Genomic DNA, 9057 nt, shown 5'->3' with positions numbered 1-9057 from the left:
GTTCCAATCCTCTGAGGCTGGCAACACCTCCCCCTTCCTCATCCCTTGATAAGTTGCCGGGAATGGTGGTAGGGAGGCTGTGAAGGAATGAGAGTGGGTAAAATCTCCATGTAGAGTTTTTCTATGTAAATCCACCCCAGGGCTGACTCCAGCTTCCATCACGATGGCCTTGAACATGAAGCTGGGGAGAGGTGCTCATGATGGACTACTTCCACTGTATAAATCCAGTCACCATAGATAGCTCCCGAGGGCATACATAATAGCAAGCACAGTAAAATATTTAGGCAGTGCTAAGTTTTGAGTATGCTATCTTTGTTTTTAATATAATTTAGTCGTAAGGTTATATAATTTGATTTTTAAAAGATTTTTTAATTAATTTATTTGAGAGGTAGAGTTACAGACAGTGAGAGGGGAAGACAGAGAGAAAGGTCTTCCATCTGCTGGTTCATTCCCCAAATGGCCGCAACAACCAGAGATGAGCTGATCCAAAGCCAGGAGCCAGGAGCTTCTTCTGGTCTCCCACGCGGGTGCAGGGGCCCAAGGACTTGGGCCATCTTCTACTGCGTTCCCATGCCATCAGAGCAGAGAGTTAGATCAGAAGAGGGGCAGCCAGGACTAGAACCCTTGCCCACATGGGATGCCGGTGGAGGATTAATCTACTGTGCCACAGCGCCGGCCCCTATAATCTGATTTTTAATGAAAGCTGGCAAAATTCCTGAAAATTGCAAAGTGCTAAGAACAGACATCAGTAGTGCATCATTGTTTACTGCAAATTCAAAGGAACCCAGAAAAGTCTAAATAGCAAAATTTCAAAGGCAGGGACCATGAGTCTTTCTCTCTTTCTGAGCTCTGTGGTGTGATTTTTTTTTTTTTTTTTTTTTGACAGGCAGAGTTAGACAGTCAGAGAGAGAGAGACAGAGAGAAAAGTCTTCTATCTGCTGGTTCACCCCCCAAATGGCCGCCACGGCTGGTGCTACGCCGATCCGAAGCCAGGAGCCAGGTGCTTCCGGCGCCGGCCCCCTAAGCTCTGCTTTACCAAGTCCTAAGGACAGTGCATGGAACATAGCAGGAACTTGATCAATACTACACAAGGCTTCCAGTCTTAGAAGACGCACGATCTTTGTTCTACAGCTCTGATATCAATCCCAACTTTAGTTCTAAAGTTGAAAGCCTCTCTTTCATTTTAAAAACATATTCATGGCGCCAGTGCTGTGGTATAGCAAGTTAAGCCACCGCCTGCAGCAGTGGCGTCCCATATAGGTGCTGGTTTGATTCCTGGCTGTTCCACTTGAGATCCAGCTCCCTGCTATTGTGCCTGGGAAAGCAGCAGAAGATGGCCCAGGTACTTGGGCCCCTGCATTCACATGGGAGACCTGAATGAAGCTCCTGGCTCCTGGCTTTGGTCTGGTTCAGTTCTGGCCGTTGCTGCCATTTGGGGAGTGAACAAGTGGATAGAAACATTCTCTCTCTCTCTGGCCAGCGCCGCGGCTCAATAGGCTAATCCTCCACCTAGCGGCACCGGCACACCAGGTTCTAGTCCAGGTCCGGGCGCCGGATTCTTTCCTGGTTGCCCCTCTTCTAGGCCAGCTCTCTGCTGTGGCCCAGGAAGGCAGTGGAGGATGGCCCAGGTGTTTGGGCCCTGCACCCGCATGGGAGACCAGAAGCACCTGGCTCCTGCCTTCGGATTAGCGGGGTGCGCCGGCCGCAGCGTGCCAGCCGTGGCGGCCATTGGAGGGTGAACCAACGCCAAAAGGAAGACCTTTCTGTCTCTCTCTCCCACTATCCACTCTGCCTGTCAAAAAAAAATTCTCTCTCTCTCTCTCTCTCTCTCTCTCTGTGTCTCTCTCTCTCTCTCTCTCTCTAACTCTGCCTTTCAAATAAATCTTAAAAAAAAGTATTCATTCATTCACTCATTGCCAGTATTTGCCAAGCACCTAGAGTGTGCATTGTTCTGTATGTTCTGTGGATAGTAACGAAGGCAGATAATACTTCATCACTCACAGGGCTTACATTCTAGTGGGGTAAGACATTCAGGCAGATGAATAATTTCAGCCCATAGTAAATGCAATGGGGAAAACAAAGCAGAGTAATGGGAGAGGAGATGCTATTTTCAATGGGATGCTAAGAAAGGCCTCTCCAAAATGACAATGTAGTCAGAGGCCTGAAGGATGAGGAGCCAGCTCCTCTGGGAGAAGAGACATCAGACCAAGGGAACACCACCAAATCACAAGCCCTAGGGTGGAAGTGCATTTGTGGATCCAAGGCAGAACGAGAATGCCAGTGCAGCCCAAACATGCAGAGCAGAGGCGGGTACAGCGGGGAGTCAGGGAGGTAGGAAGCCACCAGCTCACCGAGGCAACACCAAAGAGCATGAACTTCAGAGGGCGACTTCTTTTTTTAATGATTTGTTGCATTTATTTGAAAAGCAGAGTTAGAGAGAGAGAGAGAGAGAGAAGAGAGAGGGAGACAGAAGAGAGAGAGAAAATCTTCCATTCACTGGTTCACTCCTCATATGGCCGGGCAAGGCTGAAGCCAGGAGCCAGGAACTCCATCTGGTTCTCCCACATGGTTGGCAGGGGCCCAAGTGTATGGGCCATCCTCCACTGCCTGCCAGGCAGCGGAGCTGGATTGGACGTGGAGCAGCCAGGATTCGAACCACTACTCATACCGGATGCCAGTGTTGCAGGAGCAGCTCTACTCACTGTACCACAACATCAGTCCCAGAGTGTGAATTTTTTACACACAGTCAGAAGAACAGTAAGTCTGAAGCCACATTGGGCACTTGGTAAAACTTCCCTTCTTGCCGGCGCCGCGGCTCACTAGGCTAATCCTCCACCTAGCGGCGCCGGCACACCGGGTTCTAGTCCCGGTCGGGGTGCCGGATTCTGTCCCGGTTGCCCCTCTTCCGGGCCAGCTCTCTGCTGTGGCCAGGGAGTGCAGTGGAGGATGGCCCAGGTGCTTGGGCCCTGCACCCCATGGGAGACCAGGAGAAGCACCTGGCTCCTGGCTCCTGCCATCGGATCAGCGCGGTGCGCCGGCCGCAGCGCGCCGGCCGCGGCGGCCATTGGAGGGTGAACCAACGGCAAAAGGAAGACCTTTCTCTCTGTCTCTCTCTCTCACTGTCCACTCTGGCTGTCAAAAAAAAAAAAAAAAAACTTTCCTTCTTTCTTGCTCTTTGATACTGGAGCTGGGGAGAACTAACAAAATAACACTAGGCGACAGTGAAGGTAAGGGCTATGGCCTGAATTCATTTGTTGAAATCCTAATTGCCAAAGTGATGCTGTCAGCAGGTAGGGCCTTTAGGGAGGTGATTAGATAATGGGGGTAGAGCCTCATGAATGGGATTAGTACCTGGGATGTTATGAAATATATATCCTGGGGCTGGCGCTGTAGCATAGCAGGTAAAGCCACCCCTGCAGTGCTGGCATCCCATATGGTCGTTGGTTCGAGTCCTGGCTGTTCCACTTCTAATCCAGCTCTCTGCTATAGCCTAGGAAAGCAGTAGAAGGTGACCCAAATTCTTGGGCCCCTGCACCCATGTGGGAGACCCAGAGGAAGTTCTTGGCTCCTGGCTTGGGATTGGTGTAGCTCTGGCTGTTGCAGCCAATTGGAGAGTGAACCAGCGGACGGAAGCCCTCTCTCTCTCTCTCTCTCTCTCTCTAACTCTGACTTTCAAATAAATAAATAAATCTTTGAAAAAAGAAAAAGAAAAAGAACACTAAATTTGGGGCCAGCATTGTGGTGCAGCAGTTAAGAGGCTGCACGGGACACCATATCGGCGTGCCTCGGTTCACATCTTTGTTCCAGTTCTGAGTCAGCATCCTGCTAATCCGCATCCTGGGGGCAGCAGGAGATGGCTTGACTACTGGGTCCCCACCCAACACCCGTGTGGGTTCTGGGCTCCTGACCTTGGCTTGGCTCAGCCCTGACTGTTGTGGGGACTTGGAGAGTGAAGCAGTGAATAAAGATCTCAAGCAAGAATGAATGCATGAATGGATAAATAAATAAATAAGTTTTATTTTGGTGCAAAACTTTGAAACCAATGCATAACTTTTTCCATAATAATTTTTTAAGATTTTATTTATTTATTTATTTGAAAGGCAGAGTTACAGAGAACAGAGGCACAGAGAGAGAAAGAGAGACAGAGAGACAGAGAGAGAGATTGAGAGAGAGGTCTTCCATCTGCTGGTTCACTCCCCAAATGGCCACAATGGCCAGAGCTGGGCTGATCTGAAGCCAGGAGCCAGGAGCTTCTTCCGGGTCTCCCAAGCAGGGGTCCATGCACTTGGGCCATCCTCCACTGCTTTCACAGGCCATAGCAGAGAGCTGGATAGGGAGTAGAGCAGCTGGGTCTCCAACCAACTCCCATATGGGATGCCAGCACGGCAGGCGGCAGCTCTACCTGTTACGCCACAATGCTGGTCTTGCATTTTATACATTTTAAAGACCCCTTGTATGCATGGATTTCAAAATTTTGCTTGAACCAAAATAAACTTATCTTTTAATTCCATTTTCTGTGAAATTTTTGAAGTGCCAGTATTTCTTTAAATTTCTATTTTTCCTTTCATGTCGTTTCTTTTTCTCCTCATTACTCTTCCTTATTTTAAATAATTCCTGGCTGCAACCATCATGTGTTCCTGCCAGTGCCATCTGCCATTGCCATGGGGCCCTCACCATAGCTGAGTTGATGCAGGTGCCATGACCTTGAACCTCCAAAACTGTGAACTAAGTAAACCTCTTATCTTCATAAATGGCTTGTCTCAGGAATTTCATTATAATAATGAGAAGCTGACAAGCATACTCCCAAAGGGAGTTATAGAAACCAGAATTCTGGGGCTGGCGCCGTGGCTCACTTGGTTAATCCTCTGCCTGCGGCACCAGCATCCCTTATGAATGCTGGGTTCTAGTCCTGGCTGCTCCTCATCCAGTCCAGCTCTCTGCTGTGGCCCAGGAAGGCAGTGGAGGATGACCCAAGTGCTTGGGCCCTGCACCCACATGGGAGACCAGGAAGAAGCACCTGGCTCTTGGCTTCGGATGGATGCAGCGCTGGCCATAGCAGCCATTTGGGGGCTGAACCAATGGAAGGAAGACCTTTCTCTCTGTCTCTCTCTCACTGTCTATAACTCTACCTGTTAAATAAATAAATAAATAAATAAATAAATAAATAAAAAAGAAACCAGAATTCTTCTTCTTGAAAGTGAGTCACAGAAAGTAGTCTCTTCTTCACCACAGCAAGCCATAAAACTTCTCCATAGAAGACTTTATGTGGAAGCCGGCGCCACGGCTCACTAGGCTAATCTTCCGCCTTGCGGTGCCTGCACACCGGGTTCTAGTCCCGGTCGGGGCGCTGGATTCTGTCCCTGTTGCCCCTCTTCCAGGCCAGCTCTCTGCTGTGGCCAGGGAGTGCAGTGGAGGATGGCCCAAGTCCTTGGGCCCTGCACCTGCATGGAGACCAGGAGAAGCACCTGGCTCCTGCTTTCGGATCAGCACGGTTCGCTGGCCGCAGCACGCCGGCCATGGCAGTCATTGGAGGGTGAACCAACGGCAAAAGGAAGACCTTTCTCTCTGTCTCTCTCTCTCTCACTGTTCACTCTGCCTGTCAAAAAATAAAAATAAAAAATAAAAATAAAGACTTTATGTGACCAATGTTCTGTTCCATACAAACAGGAATGAAATCCCTCACGGAGAGGCCTTGCTGGTTTCCACCCTCAGTATCTCGCCATCACATCGTATTGCTTTGGTGCAGTCACATTTCTGCACAGCCGTGCATCCTTCTTTGATGCTGAACATAAAAATATATGGTCTGTGGGTACTTATTTCTTTTCTTTTTTTTCCCAATCAAATGGAAACTTTTATTAACATGGCACATTTAAAAAAAAAAAAACAGGGTAGGGGTTTGACCTCAAATACTTATGTCTTCTGAAATAAACTTAGACAACATATGAACCTTAAGGATATCTCCTCCCTAACCAGTTTAGGGTCCACTGCAACAGTTCTATCCTTTCCTTCCCGGCCTCTTAAGAACCTTGCAAATATCTGATCATCTGATGCCCAGGAGCTCCTGAAATGCATTAGAGTCACGACATCAGCTTGTAGAGAATGCAAAGACCTAAATCTTATTCTAGGTTAAGTGTCCAAACAAATTCACCAGACAGTTTACATCAGATAGAGTACCATGCAGAATTTAAATTTGGAACAAAATACTTCTCTTTAACTCTGCCCTCACACAGAAATGAAAGTTCCCAACTACGAACACCACTAACCCCCACCCTGTATTCTGATGCACCAATCCCAGCCAGATTGGCCCATCCACAGCGCCCAGCTGAAGTCCAGCAGTTGCTTCACAGAGCTGTCCTTCTAGAATGATGCATGTCAGGGGCCTTGCTCTGGTGCAGCAGGTTAAGCAGCCACCTGTGGCACTGGCATCCCATGAGTGCTGGTTCCCAGCTGCTTCACTTCCAATCCAGTTCCCTTATAATGGGGCTGGAAAGTAGCAGAAAATGGCCCAAGTGCTTGGGCCCCTGCCACCTGTATGGAAGACCCAGATGGAGTTCCAGGCTCCTGGCTTTGTCCTGGCCATCACAGTCATTTGGGAAGTGAACCAGCAGATGGAAAATCTCTCTCTCTCTCTCTTTGTGTGTCCCTCTGCCTTTCAAATAAATAAATCTTCTATTAAAAAAAAATTGAATGCACCTCCTTCCGCACCTCCAGAGCTGCAGACTCCAATTCCAGGGCTCACGTCTCTCCCCAAAGTACCAGAGAGCAATCAGGTCTTGCGAGAAAGAGCAAAGCGCCTCAAAACTCAAAAATTATTTTTTCAAACTTAAAATCAAAATATTTATTTAGATTTTTTGAAATATAAATAAAATAATCAGCAGAACAAAAACAAAAAGCTGACACATCATACGATTGACCATCGCCAAGCACAACATTTATTAGTGACTATAAAAAATAAACATCAGTTTTATTTGCTTTTCCTAGCTTTCAGTACATGAATGTTTTTGGAAGCTTGAGTTCCTCAGGAAATTCCACAGCTAAACTGGCTCCTATAATGTGACTGAGTGAGGTTTAGGGCCCACTCCCACGGGGAAACACATTTCTATCCTTGCGGATTCTGAATAACAACCCCTAGGAATTTCATTAGGATCCTTCTAACATGGGGCCAATGCAGCCACACACTTGCAAACACACTCCAATTTAGGTACAGGTCCTCTTCAGGTTTCCTAAGTTCTCCAGATGACTACAGAGTCCAGGGCACCATCATTTCTGGCAGCCCAGCCTGCAGCCCAGGGACAAATATGACTGCTACCAAAGTGACAATAACTAAGACAGGTTGCTAACAACAGAAGGAAAGACAGAACAGGTCATATACAGGGTCTGGACACAGACTGACACATAATACAGGGGACTTCAAAAAGTTAATGGAAAGTGGAATGCATATTTTCCATGAACTTTTCAAAAGCAATGCACAGTTTCCACGCATTTTTTGAAGTCACTTTTAATGGTCATTTGATTTACAAAATTTGCAGCAATGTCGTCACTGCAATTGAGAAAGAGTGGTCTTATCATCAAATGTTGCTGGGAAATAAAAAGGTCCTCAACCCTTACAAACAAAAATTAATTCAAAATGGATTACAGACTCAAATCTGAAAGGTAAAAAATAAAATTTCTGGAAAAAAAAAAAAGGAACAGAGTATTTTCACGACCCTGAGGCAAGCAAAGTTTCTGAGGCAGACAAAGGGTTTTTTTTTTTTTTAAGATCTATTTATTTATGTGAAAGCATTACAGAGAAAAAGGGGGAGAGAGAGAGAGAGAGAGAGACCGACCTTCTATCTGTTGGTTCATTCCCCAGATGGCTGCCAATGGCCACCACTAGGTCAGGCTGAAGCCAGGAGCCAGGAGCTTCATCCAGGTCTCCCATGTGGGTGGCAGGGGTCCAATCAATTAGGCCATCTTCCACTGCATTTCCTAGGCCATTAGCAGGGAGCTAATGAATCGGATGTGGAGCAGCTAATACATGAACCAGCACCCACATGGGATGTCAGTGTTGTAGGTGGCAGCTTTACCCAGTATGCCACAATGCCAGCCCAAATTTCTCTAACAAAATACACCACTACCCATAAAAGATTGGTAATTTGGAATTCATTAAAATTAAAACCCCTCTTCATCAACAGACACTATTAACAAGATAAAAAGGTAGCCAGCGCCGCAGCTCAATAGGCTACTCCTCCGCCTTGCAGCACCAGCACACCGGGTTCTAGTCCCGGTCAGGGCGCCGGATTCTGTCCCGGTTGCCCCTCTTCCAGGCCAGCTCTCTGCTGTGGCCAGGGAGTGCAGTGGAGGATGGCCCAAGTGCTTGGGCCCTGTACCCCATGGGAGACCAGGAGAAGCACCTGGCTCCTGCCTTCGGATCAGCATGGTGCGCCGGCCGTAGTGTGCCGGCCATTGGAGGGTGAACCAACGGCAAAAGGAAGACCTTTCTTTTTATCTCTCTCTCTCTCACTGTCCACTCTGCCTGTCAAAAAAAAAATTAAAAAAAAGATAAAAAGGTAACGTACAGACTGCATTTTACTGAATGGAGAGTAGGCCTCAAGAAAACAAATTCATGGATCAAGTACTGTAACACAGTTAAGCCACCTACCTGCAACACCAGCATCCCATGTGAGCACCAGTCTGACTCCTGGCTGCTCCACTTCTGATCTAGCTCCCTGTTAATGCGCCTGGGAAAGCAGTGGAAGATGGTCTGAGTTGGTTGGGCCCCTAGCATCCATGTGGGAGACCCAGATGGAGTGCCTGGCTCCAGGATTCAGTCTGACCTAGCTCTGGCTGCTGCATCCATTTGGGAGATGAAACATATTCTCTCTGTGTGTGTATGTATGTGTGTGTGTGTGTGTCTGTCTGTCTTTCCCCCTCTAACTCTGCCTTCCAAATAAGTAAAATATTCAGAAAGATATTCAAAGAGAAAGGGAGAGAGTGACATGAGAAAGACTGAACTCCCATCTGCTGGTTCAGTCTATAAATGGATACAACAGGCTAGGCCAAGCTGAAGCCAGGAAC

This window comes from Oryctolagus cuniculus, chromosome 20, assembly GCF_964237555.1.
Source record: "Oryctolagus cuniculus chromosome 20, mOryCun1.1, whole genome shotgun sequence".
NCBI lineage: Eukaryota > Metazoa > Chordata > Mammalia > Lagomorpha > Leporidae > Oryctolagus > Oryctolagus cuniculus.
This window is presented reverse-complemented; position numbering follows the sequence as displayed.